Source organism: Protopterus annectens, chromosome 3.part0 (genome assembly GCF_019279795.1).
Source record: "Protopterus annectens isolate FY-2018-M chromosome 3.part0, PAN1.0, whole genome shotgun sequence".
Classification (NCBI taxonomy): Eukaryota; Metazoa; Chordata; order Ceratodontiformes; family Protopteridae; genus Protopterus; species Protopterus annectens.
The window spans coordinates 1,156,656,550-1,156,681,828 of NC_056731.1; the positions used below are offsets into that span (position 1 = coordinate 1,156,656,550).

The 25,279-nt window shown below is 36.1% G+C and overlaps 1 protein-coding gene across 3 annotated transcripts in view; it reads right to left on the reverse strand.

The window, feature by feature from the left end:
- Positions 1–25,279, reverse strand: part of LOC122796695 — a 634,527-nt gene that overhangs the window by 114,537 nt on the left and 494,711 nt on the right. For all 3 annotated transcript variants that reach the window (XM_044065385.1, XM_044065384.1, XM_044065386.1), the window contains one exon: positions 7,216–7,331. The gene's annotated coding sequence lies outside the window, so the exon portion shown is untranslated. The remainder of the gene's footprint in view (positions 1–7,215; positions 7,332–25,279) is intronic.

Here is a 25,279-nt window from a genome sequence, read left to right on the forward strand (position 1 = left end):
GTTTTTGAGGGGGAGAAAAGAAGAATTTTTGATTTATTAACATTTAGGGAGAAATGATTTTGAAGCATCCAGTTTTCAGTTGTAGAAAAGGCCAAATGAGTTTTTGCTAGGAGGTCAGGGAGATTAGAAGCAGAGCAAACTAATGTTGAGTCGTCTGCATATTGCACTATTTTAGTGTTAGGAATGGCAGCATGAAAATCATTAATAAATACATTGAAGAGCATTGGGCCGAGTATGGATCCCTGGGAAACTCCAGTAGGGGTGGGTAGGAAGTTTGAGGTGCCAGTTTGCCATTTCACAGCCTTTGATCTATTAGAAATGTAGCTGTTAAACCATAATAGGGTGTTCTGTGAGAGATTAAGATTAGAAAGATGATTTAGGAGGTGAGTATGGGAAACAGTGTTGAATGCTTTGGAAAGATCTAGAAGGATAGTGGACACAATTTCTCCACAATCACGGGTATGATTTACTAAGGCAAAGAAAGAGAGAAGAGCAGTTATTGTACTATGTCCAGGATGAAAACCATGCTGTGTAGGGGTGAGGAGGTGATTATCAGTAAGATAAGGCATGAGCTGGAGGTGGATGCATTTTTCAAGTATGTTTGAGATTGGGGAGAGAATGGCTATTGGACAGAAGTTAGAGATAGTATTATTTTTACCTCCTTTATGGAGGGGAAGGATAAAGGCAGCATGCCACAGTTTGGGAACATAAGACTCCTGTATGGATCTATTGATGAGAATGCTGATGGGGATGGCAATGCCATCAGCAGCGAGCTTTAGATAGAGAGAGGGGATATTCTCTGGGGCTGGGAGCATGGCTTAAGTCTAGCGAGAAGTTTTTTTTATATAAGATGTGGAGATGGGCTTTAGGTGAAATGTACGGGGGGAGTTAGGATTTGGAGGTTGGGAGGATGTGGGTCTCAGGAGAGAGGAGGAGTTGTGATTGGGGAAGGTCTTGGTGAGTTCAGCTATGGAGTTGGTAAAGAAGGAGTTGAACAGGGTGGCTAATTCTGTGTCAGTTTTATTGGTATCAGGACAAGGGTTTTCTCTTTGTACCGGGATTTAGTAGAGAGTTGATGGAGGTCCAGAACTGTTTATGGTTTTTGGATTGATTGGTCTGGAGTTTAGTGAAGTAAGACTTTTTATCTGTTATGATATGTTTTTTGGTTAGGTTACGGAGTTGCTTATATTTAAGAAGCATTTCAGGGAGTTGGTGTTGGTGATACAGTTTCCAGGTCTTGTCTCTTTGTTGCATAAGATTTTTAGTACCCTTAGATAGCCAGTGGGCAGGGTTGGATTTCATTCATTTAGTTTTAGGTGGGGCATGGGAATTTAAGATATCTAAGAAGGTAGTATTGAAAAAATCTACAGCGTTATCTAGGGAAAGTGTTTTTAGATTATCCCAGTTTATTACTTTGAGGGTGTTAGAGAAACCTGAAGGATTAAAATTAGTGAGGTTGCGAGTATGGATATATTGGTGAGGGTGTGGCTTCGAGTGTGTTGCTTGATGGATAAAGGCAGTGTAGTGGTCACTTATGGTGTCTGGTAAGGTACCTGAGTATAAAATCTTATTTGGGTGGGAGGCTAGAATCCAGTCCAGAGTGGAACCTGGGGGGGGGTCTTTTTATTGGGTCTTGTGATGCTATTAGTTAGTTGAGTGAAATTTAAAAGATTAATAGATATAGATGGATTGGTGCCATTGATTTTGTTCCAGTCGATGTTCACATCGCCTAATATGTATGTCTCGAGCTTACTATTAATTGAAGCCCATAGAAGAATGTCTTCTAGGGTGGTAGTGCTGTTACCGAGGGGGATATAAAGGGCTATAAGACATATGCTTTTGAAGTTATTCAGTTTGAGTATCCCCACAACTAATTCTGCATTATTGAATTGAGGAATGGGGTTTTGGTAAGGGGAGATGGAGTGTAAATTTGAGCAAATTAAGGCTACTCCTCCACCTTTTTTGTTTGGGCGGTCACATCTAAGAGCCTGAAAACCTGGTGGTAGGATTTCAGAGTTGGAAATCTGGAGTTTTAGCCAAGTCTCGGAGACTGCTACTATGTCTGGCAGGGTATGGTAAAGCCAAGCATGGAAGAGAGCAGTTTTGTTTTTCAGACTGGGCATTTAGAGAAAGAATTTTTAGGAAGTTTTGGTTAGTAATGTTGGATGAGGTAGGAGGAGTGATATTAGTGCTACTGGTTGTGACAGGGGAAGTGGAGTTGGTAATAGTTTTAGGACCAGGGTTGAGGTGAATATCTCCTGCTAGGGAAAGGCAGTAAGAGGAGGTGAACAGTAGTTGTAGTTTGGGCTTAGTTGATTGTGGGAGGTTAGTTAGTGATTTGGGTGAGTGCCACTTGAAAGAGCAGAATGTAAGTTTTAGTTTAAAGTAGTGGAGTGTATTAGGTTGAAATATTGAAGGGGATATATAATGAAAGTGAGATTTGGATGGGGGGAGATAGAGATGAGTGGTGGAGTGGGGGGTAGGAAGGAGGAAGGGAGTTTGTATGAGTATATGAGGTGGCATGGAAAAGAGAAATTAGGAACAATATGGTTAAACAGGAGGTGAGAAGGATTTGTGTAAGATGTGGGGACATGGTTGATTGGTGTAAGGTAAGAGAGTGGAAATAATCAAAGAGATGAGAGTATGTTAGAGAGGGAGAAACTGAAGGGTATGGGGTAAGAAGAGGAGGCTTTGGGGTTGGTTGGAGAGGAGTTAGTAAATTGATGGGAGGGATGTGTTATGAGAGGATTGGTTAAGAAAAAGGGGAGGAGTTAACAGGTGAGAATAAATGTAGGAGTAGTGGGGGTGGGTGGGAAAATTGGGGCATGGTAGGGGAGCAGAGGGAGCCCACAGAGCGAACGGAGCGGGACAGACAGGTAAATGAGGAGAATGCTGAGAGAACAATCAGTGAACAGCTGACTACTGAGGATACCTCAGTAGACACGGGTAAGTAGTAGGGATAGTATGAGGAAACAGAGTGGAAAACAGAGGAAATTAGCTGGGAGAATGGGAATTAAGGTAAACATGAATTTGTAAGGAAACAAAATTATAATTATAAAGCAAGTGAAATAATACAGAAAACTATCTAAACAGCAAATATGTTGTAAAAAGGCACAATACAGTAACAATGGAACATTAATGAGAGATAAACACATAAAATGGCATTTGAATTCTGGCATATAGTTTGCATTTATCTCCAAAGTCTATTTCAGAAAACTCTGTCCATGCCTGTGTTTTCCATATTAAACAGTAAAAGTAAAATTAGATTTGCCAGCCTAACACTGTGATCAGATAAGGAGTTAAGGGGTTTCAAGCCTCATGCCTTACTATAGTGGCAGCAAGAATTTGAAATCAGTATTTATCAGGGCTTGCTACAGGCAGAAGTATTGTGATTGCCAGGGAGTCACTGCAGCTACGGTACAGTTAAGAAATGTAAAGGTAATCTGAAAGTTATGTAAAGTGTTGCACTTTTTCTGCAGCTCATGCTGAAGAATGGCGCTAACCAACATTCTTGTCATGACCTGGTGTTGCACCTGTGTAATACTGTCACTGCACATGATATTTTGTCTGCCTACAAATACCACTTTTTTATACCCTCTGGTCCCACTAAAAGCCACCTATGACACCCACAGATGCAGTGCTCTGTTATCAAGGGGCATGTTTTGGATGTTAAAGAGATACTTGGGTGCTGTATTTGTTGCTGGCATGCAAACATGCAATGTGATCATTGTTCAAATGTACAGTGGTGTACCCTACAGCAAAACTGGATCCTCATACAACATGCTCCTTGGGAGGTATTCTGCTACTGCAGTAGTCTGTACTGCAATGAGCACACACACCATATTATACAATATGGACTTGTAAGCACCGTATCAGCAGTAGGGTATATTTTCCTTAGCAGTATGCAACAAAGTATCCTGTATGCTTTTTGTAGTGAGTTTCTCTGTTTTACATTTCAGAGTATTTATGTGCCCACAGTACTGCAGTGCACACAAAACTTTATGAATCGTACATTTCCTTAGCTGTCTTCTAGTATTCTGCCACTGTTTGTTTTTGAAACTTTATAGTTAATACCATTTACTTACTCAGTTTTGGTAACACTTTATCATTAGCATTATCTACTTATTCAGTTTTGGTAACTAGATGTAGGCACTGGTCACATAATAATTTTAAGGATAACCTGAACCATATACTTTTCAACCTCTAACCACAAGAAATGGAGACAAAAGCCCAAAATCAGGGACAAATGTTTAATATTTCTCTTTTATACTTGGAAAGTTGCTAGAATAATAGCTTTTACTTTAGCTTGCATTTTTCTGAAAGATATGAAGTCTGAAAGTCAAATGTATGTATTATTTAGTGACATCAGTCAGCAAGTAACCTACCTGAAAACCACAAATTTTATGAAGAACAGACCAAAAATATGAGGAAAAATCTGGACTATTTAGAGGTATGCTGAAGAAAACTGTGTAGTACAGATCAGATTAATAATAAGCTTTATGTAGTTTGTGTCAGTCTTAAAAGTATCTGAGTATAGTATAAATATGCAAAAAAATATTTAACCCAGATTCTGAGCTTACAAATGTTCTACAGATTCTTTTCTTAGTTGACAAATCTTCAGCAGTGATGCACAGTCTAACCTCTATAAAATGAGATCCTTTGCTGTTACTTTTTCTTGGAAAAAGCTGTCCAGGTTGGTGTCCATGTATTGTGAGATGATTAAAATTCTTGATTCAAAGCTGGACCACTGATCAAACCTTTGGTTCCCAATGGATTGTACACTAGACATTATTAAAATAATCTTAGTGCCTAAAATACTGTATCCCCTGCCTCTTTCTGTGACTTGCCTCTCCAGACTTCATATCCATAAACAGAAAGGTGTGTTGACCATGTTTATCTGGGTACTATTCCATCCAGCACTTACTACAGGATTGTGATTAAAGAGAAACTGATGAGAAAATAAAATGTTAAGATGTTATTGGCATATGTATCTGCAGAGCAAATACATAGCCATAGTCTCCCAATGGAAAGCTGTAATCTTCCACACTCCTTGAAAAGTCAAAACAGTTTATTATGACTGAGACTTTTATTAAAGAGTAGCTGACTGCTTAAAGACAAGAGAGCTGTAACTTTTTAGTTTTGCAACATTCTCCCTGTGATATATATAGCTTAATAGATATGTTATGTTGCTTTTGACCCTTGCCAAGATGTTTGCTTACCCACTATCTTCTGACTAGTAGTTTCATGGTCATAGTCAATCAATATTAAAAAGAGACAATGGAAAAGGCTAAACTGCATTTCTTCTGAATTTAGAAGACTTGATAGTAGAAGGCATGAGAAATCAGGCACTTGATAAGTGGGCTGTACTAGGAATTAAAAGAATTCATTTGATGGCTAAAAGGAAAAGGTTTCCTTTCAGGATGTTAAATGCTGATCTAGCCCAAATGACATTTTTTTCCACATTTTCTACACTGGGGAGAGCATGGCCTTCCTGCTACACATACTGCATTATTTCTCACTGCCGTCAGACTGTGTATAACCCAGTTTCCCACAGTAATACCACTTACTGGACTACCCAAGATACCAGATAATATAACAGTAGAGGGAGGGAGGGAGGTCACAGTGAGGAATGCAGTGAACAGACAGCAGGACAAATGAGGAAATGAACAAGGAACTGACTGCTCTTAAGGAGGATAAAACACAAGACCCCATGACTACTTCCCTGAATCCTTAGAGCTCTGAGTAATGTTGCTGCAGACCTCCCTGCTGGAGATTTTCAACATTTCATTTTTAATGAAAGAACTACCTGAGAACTGGAGAGCCATAAGTGTGGCATCCTTTTACAAGGGGTGTGTGTGTGTGTGTGTGTGTGTGTGTGTGTGTGTGTGTGTGTGTGTGTGTGTGTGTGTGTGTGTGTGTGTGATAAATTGGTGGAACTATAGGCCTGTCTTTTTAACTTATTTTATCAGAGTAGTGTTTCAAGGAGCTATTCAAGAATTACCCAAGTGTTCATTGAGATTGGAGCCAACAGCTGGATAGCCAGCCAAATCTAGCCTGTAACACTTTACTCTTTGGTAATAACTCCATGTTAGTAAACTTTAAATGTAACATGTCTGGTCTTCAGCTTTCGGTGCATGCCCTCACTCCACATAGAAAATAGACCCTATTATTTATTTTGTCATTAAACAGAAGTGCTGTTTCAATCTATTGAGCTTAATCTAACAGTCTTCAGTGAAATGACTTGTAGCATATCAAACAACAGCTTTCTTCTCAGAAGAATACATCTGTTGGTCTCTTAAAGGGAAGAGGATATGGTACACTATTACTTTCTTTAATTATAAATGATACATGGCAACAGCACAGAAGTGTTATGTGATGTAGGGTGCAAATACAATACATATCACCTACCCTAGGGTAGTTATGCTTCCTATGTACATATTTGTCCTCTGTACTGGTATACCACTGGTGTTGGTCAGTTGTGTTTTGTTGTACAGTTACAAGTTTCTCATGTTACAGAAAGAGCTAAACTTAAAGGAAACTTGTTCTGTGCTACTTGATTAGCCTTTGCAAGTCTTTCTATGCTACAGATGTATTACCAGACTTGCAGTGACATTAGGTGAGCTTTACTTGTCATACTTCACTGCCCTTTTGCAATTCAGCTGTACGTCTGCTTTCACTGCTCTTGTTCAAAGGTCACCTAATCTTCTATGAACAGTTTAACTAAGCTCCATTGTAACAGGGCGCAAACACTATAAATTCAGTGGTGAACATTTTATCCATTACTTTGTTTCTACTGCCTATTAGACATAATTATGAATGCCTTTCAATTAACTTTCAAGATTCTTTAGTGTCTGTCTAACAGGCCTCACCTGTAAAAAGAACACTAGCTCCGTGACCCACACAGTCAATAAAATGTAATGAATAAACTGATTTATTACTGGCATACTATGCCCTTCTCTTTCTTTATGAAGGAAGCAATAGTAAAGTTAATTTATATCCTGATATTATTCCAAGTAAAGAGTTACAAGAAAAAAATGCATTCTTTATAAATGGAGGAGGAAGCAGGACTAGGTAATATAATACCCAGGGGTTCGTCTCTGCCACTGCTAGAAAAAAAAATGAGAGTGCTAACATTTATAAGCATCTTAATTGAAAGAGGTTTGAGGACATGGCAACAAATCAACAAGTAATACAACACAGTTACTGCAAACTTACCACAAGGGTGCTGGTCATTTTTGCAACTTCCACACAATTCATCAAGAGTGTCAGACTTTGCAAAGGCTTGTGGAGCTGTATTACACAAGCAACAAGACAAGCTTGCAGGCAGAAACCTGTAAATCAAAAAAAAGGTAGTTGAAAATCATCTCAAAAATAAAACAACATAAATGTTGCTTCCTCTCTAAGATGGTTCTGCCCAGTTAAACATACCCAGTTTAAAAAAATAAAATAAATTGAATATTTACATACATAACTATACAAAGACAAATGGGTGTTCCTCTACTGCTGATATAGTTTCTTCTCTCCATTGTATTATTCAAATTTATATCTGTGTTTAACAACAGAAATACGTATATATAACCATCAGAATCATCCTTTTAATTTTGTAGCAATTTACTTCAGTCAGTACTATGACCTAAAAAAAAAAAAAAAAAAAAAACATGCAGCGCAAGAAAGCTAAAGTCAAGGAACAGGGCTATGCCCACTTATTTCAGCGATCTGTTAATCAGGTAAGGCCAGCTCAGTGTAGTTACTAATTTTCAGAGTTGGCCCTGAAGCTTCACTCTGCATGAATAACTTAACTTGAATCAGAAAATATACAAGTGAAGGGCATGGAAATTAAAGTCTAGCCAAGTGGAAATAACTCCATTGTCCCAAAAAGCTACTGGACTGGTCATATTAAGGGACCCTAAGTTTCAGACCAAAAAAAACTCTTACAAAAATTGACTTCTTACACAAATACTCAAGACTACAGTCTTTCCAGTAATGTTTACTGTATCCCTTACAGTGTTCCAGAAGGGCCTCACTTCATGATCAGATACAGACTTTATCTCCTGAAGGATTTCCAGGAATTCTTATCTCTAAGCTGCAGTTTGAGAGGTCAGAATATTTTCCTTGCCTTAGTAATAAGAGCACCATTGCATTATAAGCAGTTGCAAATTCCAAATCCTAGAACAGCAGAAACTTAGATACGGCCATCCTACAGTCGCTGGAGAAAAGTAACTCTGATGTTTGGGCACTTAGAACTGGCCACAGGCCTCATAACTAATGACTGTACTCATAGAATGGCTAAAGACTGACTGTGCACAGGCTTGGAGTGTCATGCTCAATGGAGCTTTATATTAGTGCACCTGCTCTCCTCAGTACAGTATGCAGTTAATGACATCTCCCAGCTAAAAATGACAACATCTTCCAAGACTGGAGACATACAAGGATAACTGCTGGTGAATCAGATATCTTCAGGAATTCTGATGTATTTCCACTGGTGGCAGCCTCTTTTGCATGGCAAATTATGCATTCTTTGATGTTAAATGTTGGGCATGATGGCTTTATTTTCTAATGAGAATTCATTTGTGGTAAACATTCCTTACTGCCTATTGGACACAATGTATTGGAGGAGGGAGGATATGGGAAGGAAGAGGAAGCAGGTCATTTGGTAGGACCAAAAAATGAAAAAGACATTCATATACATATTGTGAGCATACAGTAGAGGAGGTTTGTTTCCATGGAGAAGGAGCTTGGCCAGTTTGAAAGCAGTGCATTTGAATTAAGACCTATCAGTGGAGCTGTTAATGGAGTAATTTGTTAGCATTACTAAACCTTCTAGCCTGAGCTTTTCAGCAAGGTATTACATAAGCAAATAAATCACAGCAATTTCTAAAATCACTCCTGGAATTTCCTTGTCATAATGCTGCAGAGACTGGAACTACATAATCTTTCCCATCGCTCTCCTCTATCATTTGTTCAACAGACAGTAAGGACTTTTCACTCACAACCCTGTTTCCACTATAAAATAAGCAGCCATGCCGTATCGTGAGGACTTTTACTTACACCGGCCCAGCCAGCCACACAAACTTCACTGAACTTTTTCAAATTCAGGTGCAAAACCCAACAGTGAGCTGTTCAGCCAGAAGTTCTACATTAATTCTGACTGGCAAACATTCTTAATTTGTTAATGTTTTCCAACCATTAAAGTCTGGTGCTTTTTGTCTAAATTGATCCTTCTAATAGTAATATGAAACTATGGACAGGTTTACCTTTGTAAACATTAAAAAAAAAAAAAAAACACCGTTGGTCCAAATAAGACTTCTAACTCAGGATGAAAGTGCTTATCTAATACATTAGACCTTTAAGCCTACACCTCATGCTTTTAATAACTTTTCACAGATGCACGGCAGCTTGCCATTGTGTTCTGTGTGTTTCATGTCTACTGTGCATGCACTGTGTGTGTGTGTGTGTGTGTGTGTGTGTGTATGTATATATATATATATATATATATACATACATATATATATATATATATATATACATATATATATATACATACATACATATATATATATATATATATATATATATATATATACATACATATATATATATATATATATATCTATATATATATATATATATATATATATATATATATATATATATATATATGTACATATACACACATACACACACACACTGTCTCTCTCACATATACACACATGCACATGTCCCCATATGCACACAAACTTGTGTGTGTTTGCTGTGCACAGATACACATTTTCATTACTGGTAATTAATATACAGTTTTAACATCATATTTAGAAAAATGTGACCCTTTCCATCTCACAAATTTAGTCTCATATGAAATGACCTCCTAGACAAACACTCCATCTGGAGTGCTGTGTCCTTAATTTCAATATCTTCTACATTAGGAAATTTATTTTGCCAAATATTCTTCTCTGTTTAAGGCAAAAGTCTTCCATCCATCTATTTGTATGAAACTAGTCATTCATTTCCCCAAGTGTATGGCATTAGTTATCCATTCGTCTCTTAATATGAGTCTAGTCACTCATTTCTCTAAGGGCATGGCATTAGTCATCCATTCTTATTAGGATATTGCTTGCAGGATACTTCTAATCTGACCTTCATGTTGCCCTCTCACATCTGCTCAGCACATTAAGGGACTTTTCACTGTTGGAAAGGGTCATCCTTTCTTAAAATAATCCATTAATGGTTCTGCCAAGGGAATAACAAGTAAACTGGCTCTTAACCATAGCATTTTACTGGGAAGACTTTTAATACTGTAAATATATGGCAAATGCAATCTATTACAACTGTCAATCCAAAATCATCACTGATAATAAAATTATAAAATTAACAACTAAGATATCTTTGCTGCAGTTAGAAACATCATCCAAGCAAAGAAGGTGAATCTGATATTATTCCCAAAGGACAAACATCAGCTGATGAAACAGTCTCAAAAACTGATTTATATAGATACCGACCTATTATATTAAAAGATCATAGGTATATAGTCTAAATACATACTACTGTGGGACTCAGCCATATAACAGACTGTACTTTTGTATAATCTTATTAAGGGCCAAATTCAATAAAGCCTACACTAAGTGTGCGCTGTTCTGAGTGAACAGACAACACAGATATAACACACACACCTTCTTCCTCCTAATTTTAGTTTTTCTACTGATATTCTTGCAGCTTTAAATATTGACAGGGATTCATAAAGGCTACCACAAAGTGTAGACTACATGTATACTTAATGTTATCTTTCTGAGTGAGTGGAAAGCACAAAAAATGTTTTAAAAATGTTATTGAATACATACAGTGTACAGTCAGTGTAGGCTTGATTGAATCTGGCCCTACAAATAAATGATAGTACAGTACTGATTTCAGTTGAAATAAAAATGCATATGCTCAGCACTCAGTGGCAAATTGTCAAAGACAGAGCAAGTCACGCAGTGATGGATTCCTCTGAAACTAGTCAAAATCTCTGATATCTGTGACATGCACAGCCATGGCATCAAGACCAGTGACAATAAAAATCTTCAGTTTCCCCTCTAACAGACATGCTGTATTAACAATAAGAGAAACTGCTGCACTTCTCTCAAGTTACATGAAAAGAACTAGTGGTGTTTATATGTTTTATGCCGAGAGTGTTTATTAATACAACAGATTCATGAAAAATATTACATAGACCAAGAAACCTTGGGCCATTTGGAAAAATAAGCGACTGAGGAAGTGTGAAAATATAAAGATCAAAATCTAAAGATTTTGAAAGGTATAAAAAAAAGATACGGACATGAGAAAGAAAGAGATATCTGATATGGTGCAATATTTATGTAAAGGAGAAAACCGAATTAATCAGCACAAAAAAGCAGCCCCAAAGAAATTCGAAGAGTAATACAGGCAAAGGTACTCAGATATGGAAAATTTTGCAATACAAAAATAATATCACAAAAGGGGAATGTAGAACAGAAGATTAGTAAAGTAGAAGTTAAAAAAATAGAAACAGAAGTTATGGAATACCTGTGAAGTAAAGGATTTAGTGTAGAAAGTCTAACATGGGTTATATCACAGTGTGACAGAATAATGAGACCCCCAAGTAAGAAGAAACAGGAGGAACAGGAGATATCTGAAGAAGAAATTTGGACATGGGAAAGAAAAATATTTAATATGGTGCAATTACTTTTGCAAAGGAGAAAGTAAACTAATTAATAGAAAAAGAGCAGCATCAAAAATATTTGAAGATAAATACATGCAGAGACATCCAGATATGGAATTTTATTAATTTTGCTGTACAAAAAATAAGAAAACAAAGAAGGAAAGTATAAATGTGGATTAGTAATGGAGAAATTAAATAGAAACTGAGGTTATGGATTATTGCGAAGTGAATGATTTAGTGTAGAAAATCTAACTCTGATAATACCGCAGCAGGATAGAATAATGAATACTCAAATTAAGGAGAAACCAGTGGAGTGGGAAACATCCCATCACTTGCCACATGAAGACGCTTTGGAGCCTTCAGTGGGAAACCAGTATTAAAGTTCAGTTGGAGTTGCATAAAAAGGGAAGGAACAAGAAACTGTGGCAACTCTGATGCAGTCAATGTTGTGGAGTGATAGGTCAGTGAGTTCCCATGTGATAGAGCAACGGATGACACAGGATGAAACTGAAGAGAATATGGTACAGGGAGGTGCTCTGGAACTTTCTGTAGAATGCACATAGGAAATAAAGAACAAAGAATGTGCTCTCAGTTTAGAAGAAAATGATCTAAGGGAAGCTTGTTTTAATAGAGATGGACAGACATTAAGATCAATGAAAGACTACAGAAAGTCAATAAGACCCAAAATGTTAGAAGTTTGATAAAACAAATGAACACTGTAATCAGGACTGTTCATAGAAATTCATGTGATATAACAGCAGTAAATAAGATATATTACTGTGCAACTAAATTAATAACAGATAAAGTCTTACCAGAAAAATACATGGCACTAAGGGAAATGAAAAGAAGAAATCAAATGCCATCGTGGGAGCACTGAATAGAGAAAATTATAAAGCAATTAAGACAAGAAGTGTCAATGTTAGAAGGGTACAGAAGAGGGAACAGATCAACAAAAGTACTCAGAAAGATAGATGTGATAAAAGCAATGTGCAATATCAGAACAGATCAGGATCTATTATACACTATTGCAAATAATAAACTAAAGATATCAGCAGAAAGACTTGGAAGATATAAATGTAAATATAAAGGAAAAGTATAAAATAAGCAGTTAATGATGACCAAAAAAAGTTTTATAGAAAACTGGGAAACAAGGCAAAGGGAACTGAAATACCATCAAAAAAAGAAGAAATAGACACACCTTGGAAAATACCTATAAAGATACGGTGGAACATAACAAAGATGTTGAATGGATAGAAGTAAAAGAAAGAATAAGAAGTTCATATGTACAGAATATGAAATGGGCTGAAGTAACAGCCATAGAAACAAACAAAATTAAAAAAAGTTCCTAATCAGAAAACCCCAAGCCCAGATGCAGTACCTAACTTCTGGCTAAATGTATTAACAACTTTACATGAAGATTTAGCCATGAGTAAGATCTATTTGTATGTACACCCCAGACAGACACCAACCTGGTTAACAACAGGGAAAAACAATACTTCTCCTTAACAGCAAACCTGCAGGCTATCCTAAAAACTATAGACCAATAACTTGCCTTCCAACAACATTTAAACTATACAGTGGAACTGATGTGACAGAGTTTATAGACATTTAGAAGAAAACTCAGTCATGGCAATAGAACAAAAGGGTAACAAAAGGAAATCATATGGAACAAAGGATCATTTGCTGTTAAAAAAAATCATAATGCAGAACTGTAAAACGGGAAAGAATCTATGTATGGCATGGACATACTACAAAAAAGCATTTTACAGTATCCCACATTCATGGGTAAGAGTGCTTAAAAATGTATAAGATACACCCTACACTGATTGCTTACAATACAATGACCATAAAAGGAATTGTTTACCTGTGTATAGGGTCACAGCAGGATTTCACGATACCCTCCCTTCTTCCTAATAGGAGGGGAAGGAAGAATAGAATGACTGTACTATTGGGGGAATAAGAGTGAACATCAGCAGCAGACAAGACATCAAGTGAAAAAAAAAAGTGACAGACAGAATGGCAGTGATGAAGACACACGCACGCAGCAAAACATAACCATTTTGCAAGCTTAATCAGAGTACATAGTGTGAACTGTTATCATTGATGTATAGCACTTACAAGTTATGAACACACTAGTATTTTGTTCTCAAGATCCATTTGTTTGGTTTAATGCCAGAGATATTATATAGTATTTTACTTATAACTTACACTTTTTCGATGGCAGGTTTTTCAAGAAGCATGGAAGAAATCATTTTTAAATTTGCTGAGGTTCCTCTTAAGTCTCTGAAGTATTTAAATTTGAAACAGAAATTAGATACAAGGCAAACTTTCAGTGAGTATATATGACAGAAATGCATTAAACATATCAGAAAATATTACAAAATACTGTATCAGCAAATCATGAGAATATTCTGGGCTTTCCACTGCAACAGTAGAACTAACTGTCTTTGCTTTCTCATACTCATGTCCATCTCAGAAGTCCACTTGAAATCTTCTTAAATTAGCCTTCTTGTACACCTGGGGGCAACTTTATCTTGCATATCTCATGGTACGGAAACTGTTCTTCTGTTGAAATCTACAGGTTATTTGAATTGATCCCTTGTTTACATTTAAGCATACTAAGTCATAAATACAGTTTTTAAGTTGTCTCAGAAGTATCTATAGTATGTAAGAACTTAAACTGGATGCTATTAAAGGGGTTAAATTACCTAACCATTATTTAGACTTCTCCTTTACTAAAGATCACCTCATTATCTAAAATCGTAGGTTACAAACTCTACTCAGTCAATCAGGTAGATTTAGAGTAAATCCCCACCACCACCACATTCATTGACCATTGTACTGTGACATCCAGTCTTAATATCACACCTCCTACTGACTGTCCCATAGTTCTTACTTGCACACTGCATCTAAAAAAGTCTGTTACTGGCTTCTGCCCTGTTCTTGTAAACCTGCTGTAAATTTCAAGCACACTCAGGAGGTTATTATCATCATCTTTTGCCATCCTTAAATACCACAGTACAAAAAATTTTACTCAGATTATACTAAGATGTTCAAGGCATTTTGAATTGTACTCCTGGCCAATTACAGTCACAGACTTGTAACAATTTTTGCATCCTGTTTAAGTCAAACTAGAAACTCTAGCCGTATTCCCAGTGATTTTTATATCCCCATTAAATCAAACCTGAAACACCATTTCCTGTTCCAAGACCAGATGTAAACATATCACAGTACTACTCCAGCCGCAAAGAATTTAGCTTTTTTTTTTTGCTTCTGTAGAAATGACTGGTTAGGAGTAAGGTTTTGAAAACAAAGAGAGTCTGCCCATATTTATAAAAAAAAATGAAAACAGACAATGTTACTTTATACTTTCCTCATCTCCAAAATATTTCTAGCCACACCAAGAGCTCTATATGTTATAGTTGACCTACCTGGTCACTTCACTATGTGTCCATCTTACAACTAGAATGCCACAAAGTGCATACATTTTTTAAACTAAAACAGGTGCAGTCACTGTATTGTGCCTTGTTTTGCAACACTAGACATCAACAAACTCCCTCCGAAGCTAAAAAGAGATAACATACCACTTATCTTAAATACCAATCCAAGTGCAACAGTGAAGGGCAGTTACAGTTTAACAAAACCTCAAATACTTGCCAAAATGATCCATTATCACTTTCTACCCTCTCAGTTATTAGTAAGCAAGCCAACAGACAACTGTGTGCAGAGACGTAATGTGTGGCTAGTGTCTGAATTTCCCCGGACATCCTCTAATACAAAGGAATAGAAGACAGAAAACATCATATTTGTGTAAAGAATATACATGCATGCTTAAACACTCCTGCATTATAAACACAAAAGCCAGAAGATGTAGCTGAATTGAACCCACTCAAAGTATTGCAGGCTGCAAATCACCACACACAGTTGTAGAATACAGAATCCAAGGATGAACGCTTTCGTCCAGAAAGATCTAGACTTCATCAGACAATTTAACCCACATAGTTACTTCCTTCTTATACAGTCCAAACAGGAAGTTCCACCCAGTTAGAAACTAATCAATTATGTCATTAAAAGCACAATATTTACAGTCACTGAATTTAAAAAGCAGACAAACTATACAAACTGAAAAAGTTCATGGAACACACCACCCTAAAAAGACACTATATATAAACACTGCTTCATAAAAATGACAATTTACAATAAATATTTAAATATGTTGAATGTGTTAACACAATTAATATGTGTGATTAAATACTAAAAACTAGATATAGTAGAAAATGTTAAGAGAAATAAATAGACAACATAAATACTGAACATGTGAATTATTTAAAATGTTAAAATGTTAAAATGCATAATGGAGAAATATATATATATATATATATATATATATATGTGTGTGTGTGTGTGTGTGTGTGTGTATACATATGTATACACACACACACATTTTTATCTTTCTAGTGCCTTTAGTTTTAAAATTGGGCTAATTGAAATATGTTCATTCAGGCCTGGCCAGTTCCCGCCATTCAAATGTAATTGCCAGTATAATTCTCTTTTCTCAAGTAATAGTGACCATGCAACACCCCTCATGTTGGTACTGATATTGTCTATAATAAAAAAATAGAACTTATGGTCATTATACTCCAAAACATGTTTGCTAAGAGAATTTGTTTCTAATTTTTTGAATGTTTCTAATGGATAAGTCAGTATTAATGCATCTATACCTTGTGGATAATGCATTAACCAGTCTGTGAACATTAATTCATCAGCAGGCACAGTTCCAGCATTAAAAGACTGCCTTGCAGACACTTTTACCCTGAGAGAACCACAATGGACACTGGTAACAATGATTTACCATCTCTTTTTGATCAGTTTGATTACAAACTTTCTAAAATTAAGCAACTTCAGCTTGACAATGCTTATTTTAGAGAATGTATTAAGGACAATATAGTGCCAAAAGGTTTAAGAATGTGGCGCTACCCTAATGGGTTACAGTACAATTCTGAACTATTTAAAGAGCTAGTTGCTTTATTTGATATACATGGCATAGAATATATGCGTTTGATAGTAGAACATAATGATGTTTTAATTAATGAATTATCTGTTTCTGATATTAATAAAAACATTTGTGAACATTTGCATTATGAACAACACAAATTTGAGCATGTGAGAATTTTTAAGAGTATGGAGCATCTAGTAAGTTCTATTAAACTCCGTAAAACTAAGAAACTGAATAGAGACATAAATTATTATAGTAATGGCCTGACATATCCCAGACCTCCCCCTTCCCAGAAATGGGGCAAAATATATACTAATTCTAATGGGAATTTTGGAAACAGTAACAGCAATGTTATTGATACTGACAATCCTTCAACTAGTAACGCTGGTCAGGTTTTTTTAGACACTGAAGAGTTTCCCCCCCTGAGACGCTCAGAGTGTCTGAGGAACAAAGGTCTCCAGGGGAACAACAATTGGGATATGGCACCGATGAACAGGAACAACCATTGGGACAGGGGAGGGATGGTGAACAGAGGGGGGAAGAGGTACCAGTCCTGGAACAACAGGATGTAAATGTGACTTTAATTAACTTGTTGCATTCACCACCAAACAATTTAGGTGATGAAATGGACCATTTACTCCCACCCTGCCACATAGTTACCAACACTTTAGGTGACTTTAATGTGTACAATTTTTCCAGTATTGCTGTTAATTCTGAACACTGTGATTTGTTTGCCAAAGGATTCACCTTTGTACCCCCACAGCCCCTAAATGTTTCTAATACTCTTATTGATTTAAGAATGTATACATGTAAGCTGAACTTGAACATTCTTTTTAAAAACTCTGCACCTGGTTCCTTTGTCAACCCTTTAGCCATCTCTAGTACATACAACCCCCCACTTCATCCCATTGTCCAACTTTTTGAGAACATGTGTGAGTTAGATATACGTAACTCTAAGGTTTCTAGTAGGAACTCTGGCATGAATGAGAGAAAGGTAATGGATGAAATAAAAATCTTTTCACAAAATGTTAGAATTATGAAACCTGATAAAGGTGGAGGTGTTGTCTTGATGGACTATGAGGACTATAACAAGAAAATGTTTTGTATTCTAGAAGGAAAAGCATATTTAAGGTCATCCATTAATGAACTGAGCACTTCTTACCAGCATATAAGGAATGAACTCCAAGATTTATTTATAGAGGGTTCAGTTTCTATTGATGTGCTTCATTTTCTCTCTGTTCCCTGCCCTAAAATATCAGTCATGTTTGGGCTGCCAAAATTGCATAAAAATCTTAGCCAACCACCCATGCGACCCATAGTAGACTCCAAGGGGTCCATTACCCACCCCCTTGCAAGATATCTGGACAATAAGTTAAAAGAATACATATTGAGTGAGACACATATCTGCAAGGATTCATGGAGCTTCTTACAAGCTATGGATGAGATACCTTTTAAGGACACTTTTGTTTTTATTACTATTGGTATTAAAGACCTTTATTCAGTCATACCTCACACAATTGGTTTGGAATGGTTTATAGATTTCTTATATGAAAAAGATATCTCACACTTCCAGACTTTGGTCTTTTCACAACTGATGGAAATTGTCCTTAAAAACAATTTCATTTTGTTTAACAAAGAAATTTACTTACAACAAGAAGGGGTGGCTATGGAGTCTGCATGTGGTGGTTTATATGAAAATATTGTAGTTAGGCAATGGGAGAAGAAATTTCTTTTTTCTTCATGTTATTTTGAGCACATCAAATTTTACACCATGTTTTTGGATGATCTGTTTGTTCTGTGGGATGGACCTGTTGATGCTATTGATGACTTTATGAATTATATTGGAACCACCACAGAATTTCTAAAGTTCAGCTATACCAGAGACCTTGACAAAATTTCCTTTTTAGACGTCTTTCTGGAAAAGGATTATGAAAATAAGAGGTTTGTTTCAAAAATCTTTAGGAAAAGCACGTATTCAAACTCACTACTGCATTTTTCTAGTACACACCCAGTCAAACAAAAGAAAGCAACAGTTAAGGGACAGTTTGTGCGTGCAGCCCATATGGTATCTGGTATCGATGAGTTTTTAGATGAATGTGACAACTTGAAAAATATGTTTCAAAAAAGAGGCTATCCTTGTAAGTTTGTTAGTGATATAATGATTGAGGTGGTTAACAAGAGAGAGCGTGGGTTTTATGTACCTTTACTTTCTTGTAGTATGACTGACAGTGGGCCTTTCACCAGTAATCAAGAAACTGACAATGTTGCAAGTAAGAATGATTATAAGACTTCTTTCATCACTGTATTCACTCAAGATAGTTACATAGTAAGAAACATCTTAACAAAAAACTGGTCTATTTTGAGACATGACAAGAACATCAGACCACTAATAGGACCGCAACCTATTATAGTATATAGGAAAGGCAAGAATATGAAAAACATATTTGAGAGTAGTAACTCTTACCCAAACCACAGGTCAGGTTCTATGAACAAATGTGGCAGATGTAACTATTGCAGTTACATTAAAGAAGGCAATATTTTTGACATTAATAATATTGAAATCAGAATCAATCAGAAATACAACTGTAATTTGGAGAAAGTGATTTACTGTGCTATGTGTACCACCTGTTCTTGCTTTTACATAGGCAAGACTGATAGAAAGTTAAAAAATCGCATATACGAACACCTATATGATATGTTTGTGTCTTTCGGCTTTTCCCGGTTAGGGGTCGCCACAGCGGAACTCCGGTCCGCTAATGATTGGCAGTAGATTTTTATGTACAGAGTTGCCAGCCCTGACGCATAGCCTTCAACGAAAGTACGCCCATTCACACATGTCTCCACACAGAAGACGCTCTAGCTGAGAATCGAACGGAACAACGTCTTGCTGTGAGGCGACAGCGCTACCGTAGCACCAACACCTATATGATATAAGGAATAAAAAAGAAACAAATTCTCTTAGCAAACATGTTTTGGAGTTTAATGACCATAAGTTCCAATTTTTTATTATAGACAATATCAGTACCAACATGAGGGGTGGTGCATGGTCACTATTACTTGAGAAAAGAGAATTATACTGGCAATTACGTTTGAATGCCAGGAATTGGCCAGGCCTGAATGAGCATATTTCAATTAGCCCAATTTTAAAACGAAAGGCACTAGAAAGATAAAATGTGTGCGTGTGTGTGTGTGTGTGTGTGTGTGTATATACATATATATGTACATATATATATATATATATATATATATATTTCTCCATTATGCATTTTAGCATTTTAACATTTTAAATAATTCACATGTTCAGGATTTATATTAAGTGTATTTATTTCTCTTAACATTTTCTACTATATCTAGTTTTTAGTATTTAATCACACATATTTATTGTTTTAACACATTCAACATATTTAAATATTTATTGTAAATTGTCATTTTTATGAAGCAGTGTTTATATATAGTGTCTTTTTAGGGTGGTGTGTTCCATGAACTTTTTCAGTTTGTATAGTTTGTCTGCTTTTTAAATTCAGTGACTGTAAATATTGTGCTTTTAATGACATAACTGATTAGTTTATAACTGGGTGGAACTTTCTGTTTGGACTGTATAAGAAGGAAGTAACTATGTGGGGTAAATTGTCTGATGAAGTCTAGATCTTTTTGGACGAAAGCGCTCATCCTTGGATTTTTTTATCTGAAGTTAATAAAGTGGATTCTGCATTCTACAACTGTGTGGTGATTTGTAGCCTGCAATACTTTGACTGGGTTCAGTTCAGCTACTTCTTCTGGCTTTGTGTTTATCTTCTTCAGTTTGTACTCCTGCATTATTCTTCAGAATATGAAAAATGTAAAAGTTAACTATAAACTCTGTAACAGAAATTTTAAGTTATATAATCACTGCACTTATTTATTCAGCTCTTAAAATGCATAAAGCAGATTTATCCATAACCATTAAAATATAAAGCAAAACTACAAGGGAAACATCCTAATTTATCTACATAACAGTAATATTTTTTTATCCTTACTTTTACAGCCAGCTGCAGTATCTACCATAGTACTATTGTAACAATTACTTTTCATTCTTGTATTTTCCTATTGCACAGTTTCAGGTTTCAGATAATAAAGGTAATGCTAGAATTACAGTTCTTGACTCCCAACTTCTTATTTAATGATCAGGTAAAACAGAAGCTCTAAAAGAATATCACTATTCACTTAGAAATGAAATAAAATAAAAGAGCTTGTATTATCATCTCTAAGGAATGAAAATGTGTAAAACTATCTAGTGACTATACCTGCAATGACACTTTTCTTCTACAAAAACATAATATTCGAGTACCAGAACAACATTAGATTAAAAATAAATAAATAAATCCCACACAGTTCATAAGTATGCTGTACTTACAGCTCCCAGAAATCATAATTCCCATCTTCAAAAGGGATATGGGGGTCCATTTTGGAGTTCTCATCACTGTAAAGTGAGGATCTAGTTGGTGCCACTGATGCAAAGCTTACAATAATAGACCAACTAAACAGAAGGTACATTTCAAAAACCCAATACACCTTCATTCTTTAAGCAATGAAATATTTGAGGTAAAAAAATAATTATGAAGTTAGAAATCTATACTAAACTGATATGAAACTCAGTAATTTTACTACTCTTGACTCTACCTTCTCAGAATATGTGCAACTGAAAATCTCATAACATATTTTCTAGAATCCTGTAAAAATTCTCACACACCTCCGTGACACAACCTTTTAGTGATGTAACTACCCTAACAAATGAGAAACAACAATAAATGCATATGTACAAAATGCAGGTCCTGGTACATGGCTGAAAACCATGAAGGGTAGGAGGAACATATTAATGTTTGAAATGTGGTGTTTGCTTAGTATGAAACTAAATTCTGACAAATGCCCATTTAGCAAAATTTGGCAAAAGTCTCAGTTTGGATTTATCAAGAGCAGGTCATGCTTACTCACCCTGGTGGATTTTTTGAAAAGGTCACCAAAGCAATGGATGAAGGCAAAACTGTACACACTGCATACCTTGACCTAGCCAAAGCTTTTGACACAATTCTCCACTCAGTAGAAAAGCTAAATAAACTGAGAACAAACTCCTATGTCACCTGTTGGATTGTCCACTGGCTCAAAGATAGGATGCAGATAAGTGGGTGAAGTTTCCTCTATAAGGAGACCAGTCACCAGTAGAGTCCCCCAGGGTTCTGTGCTGGGACCTTTCTTGATTGGCATCTTCTTTTCTGAAAAAATCCATTACCAAAGGACTCTGGCAGACTAAGTTTACAGATCTCTGCAAGTTAGGAGCAGTCACTGAGTCCCCAGATGACCTAGCCATCTTGCAGGAAGGTTTGTCCCAAATAAATAACTGGTTTCAAAATCGTGGTCTGCAACTAAATGCCAAAAAATGTATTACTGCATCATTTGGGAAGTCATTTACACCAGGAGCTACCACACTGACAATACACCCCTAAGAGTTAACCCAGCTATTCGAGATTTGGGAACTTATGTGGCCAATTACCTAACTTCTGACCAACATGTGTCTACTGTTGTAAGAAAGTCCTTTTATATTGCACAGCTTTAAACAAAGGGATTGTGTCTAGATCTAGGGATGTCCTCATTTACTCAGCCCTCATTAAGCCAATCATTGAATATAAAACCCCCTGCGTCATGTACATGTCCAGGCACATGCAACAACTGGAGTGTCCACAGAGATACTGTACTGAAATGATACAAAGCCTGAGCAACTTGTCCCACATGGACCAACTCAAAGCCTGTCACTATACCTGATATCCTACATTTTACTAATAGAAGACCTGCGTCTGGCATAGAAGGCATCCTCTGACCCGTTACTAATGGATTTATTATACATCAGCAAGTCAAATGGCATCAGAAATACTTGGTCTAGGGATCTAACCCTTTTCTGCAGCATCAACAGAAAGGTTTGTAGGTGCAGGTATTTTTTGCAGAGGATACCAATGCTGTGGAACAGACTCCTCAACTACATAAAACAAAGTTCATCCTTGTCCATGCTCAGGCACAACTTAGAGCTATGGATGGGAAACAAAAAATATACACCAGGACTGCCCACTGTACTACTAATGGATACAAACTGCTTCTAATGCTTTATCCCATGCATGAGTCCCCTCAAATTATCTATGGTATGATTCCAGTTATTCTCATTAGGTGCAGTATATAATTATCATCCATGTGATAGATAAGACCAATTTATAACAACTGGTAGAGGTTATTTTCAGCACAAAAAAGGATACAGGCTTAAAATAGCCCACAAGGGCAGCTGGTCTTGTACTTACCTATGAAACTATGAACCTATTTACTTAACATTTAAGTAACAAAACTGGTTGGTTTCCATCTGGAAGTCTTTTGTACGGAATCTGCATATCTTCCCTTGATCTGTTTGGGCTACCACTAGATAATCCAATACTTTTTCAAAACTAAAAGATACACTGAATGGGAAATGGCAGCTTTCCTGGAGATACCTGTGCATGCATATCCTATAGTAGGCTAGTGTCGTCTCCTTGATTAATTGGTTTGTGTTAGATGCTTTTTGTATAAAGATACTTACAGAAAAACATACATGCATGCAAAGATTTAAGGCACTGACAATAATCCCTTCTAGCCTACCAATATACCCAAACAATAGAAAACAACAATAACAACAAGTCCAGTTGTCCCAGGTTAGTGTTCAGTATATATATATATATATATATATATATATATATATATATATATATATATATATATATATATATATATGTGTGTGTGTGTGTGTGTGTGTGTGTATATATATATATATATATATATATATATATATATATATATATTTGAGTCTCTTTTTTATAACTGCATATGGGTATTTTCCTAATTCCTTTACTTGCAGAAGAATGAAAAGGTAAGTGTTACTTTGTTTTTACTTTCTGCCTCACCACTGAGTTTGTATGATCTCAGAGATGGTGAAAAAAGTGTTTTTTATATTTTTCAAGCTTGGGAGTCTCCCTGTTTTGTCAATAGCCCTGAAGAGGAAAGCAATAGAACATCAACAAAATTAAGAAAATTTAATTTTTCCCTATAGTGAACTTATCTGCCCAATAAACATTAACACAAGCTGACCATCGTTTCTTAAAAGCCTCAGAGTACTCTTCAATGGCAGTAAAGTTCTGTGGGGCTTATCACCCAAACTTGTCTTTTAGTCAGCACAGCTTGAGCTGCTTGACAGTTTGGGAGTGTGGAAGGTGGGGTGAAGCTTTGGAAGCTGGCCAGCTGTTATATCCTTGGCAGGCTATAACCCATATAACTAAGGTTACTGCAGCAGTGATCATTCAAGCATCTATTGTTATGGTAAGTTTAGTTACACAACTTTTTGGGTTTGAGAAATTACACTGATTAAACAAGACACATTTACTCATAAAAGACTCTGGTTGAGCATAAACATACTCTGATGTTCAACCAGTGTCGTTATGGCCATTTATGTTAATATTTTAAACACGATTGTGGGACGTATATTTTCTCCTTTACAGGAAAATGCCATTACTGTATGTATTTATTTACACTTACTTATGTGCCTAGTTATTTTTAAGAGTGACTGCAGGTATCAGTAACCAGTACAACTTTCAAATACTTCTGAGATAATAATATTGCTGATGGTCCTACATACCAGTAATTTTCCCTTTTTAACTTAAAAAAGCATGCTGGCAATTACTACTATTTTGGACAGAGCCAGCCTTCATGTTATGTTATTCTTAAGATGAAGAAAGTACAAAAAGAAATGCAACACACGTCATATTTGGACTTATAAATCACCATACGCTCCATACACTGCTACTAAATCAGGTTGCTCAGAGCTGTAGGACACCACATAATCGTGTGACCGGCAGATGGTTAGCTGTATTACAGGATTACCCTTAGCTGAACTAATTTAAATAACTCTTTATAAACCTCCTTCGTCAGCATCACTATTGTTAGTGTAATGTGCTAACTATGATAATTATGAATATGAGAAGAGCAAGGAAAGTGTTACGTTATGTTTACAATTAGGTTCCCAGCACTTGTCAATAAAGAGCACAGCAACAGCCATCTGTTTCTCATTCGCTCAGACAGCAAGCAAACAGGAAACTGCGTCAGAAGAAGACTTTAAAATATAGACTTTTTTCTATAAAATGTGTAAACAGACATTTTACATCACTGAAAGCAGTTAAAAGGAGCTTGGCATTTCAGTATAATTAATCTAAGTGTTTAAATGCACAGATTTGTAGTACAAACAACAGAATGTGCAACAAAGCAGTGACACTAAAGCATTCATGCTACATAGGCATTAAAAGTGTATTTATTCCTTCAGTGTCACACTATAGCCAACTACAACATCAACAACTCTACTGTTTTATCCTGTATATCACGTTTCTACATTTCCTTGTTATGCAATTTCAAATAAAATGGAATACTAGCATATATTTAATAGCTCCTAACACAAATTAAAATAATTGCTTTTAGTGGACAACACACACACAGTAAAGAAGAAAAAATTGCACTACATATATACTGAACCAAAGGAAAGAAATATCGCAATTTAGTGACTATAACTAAAA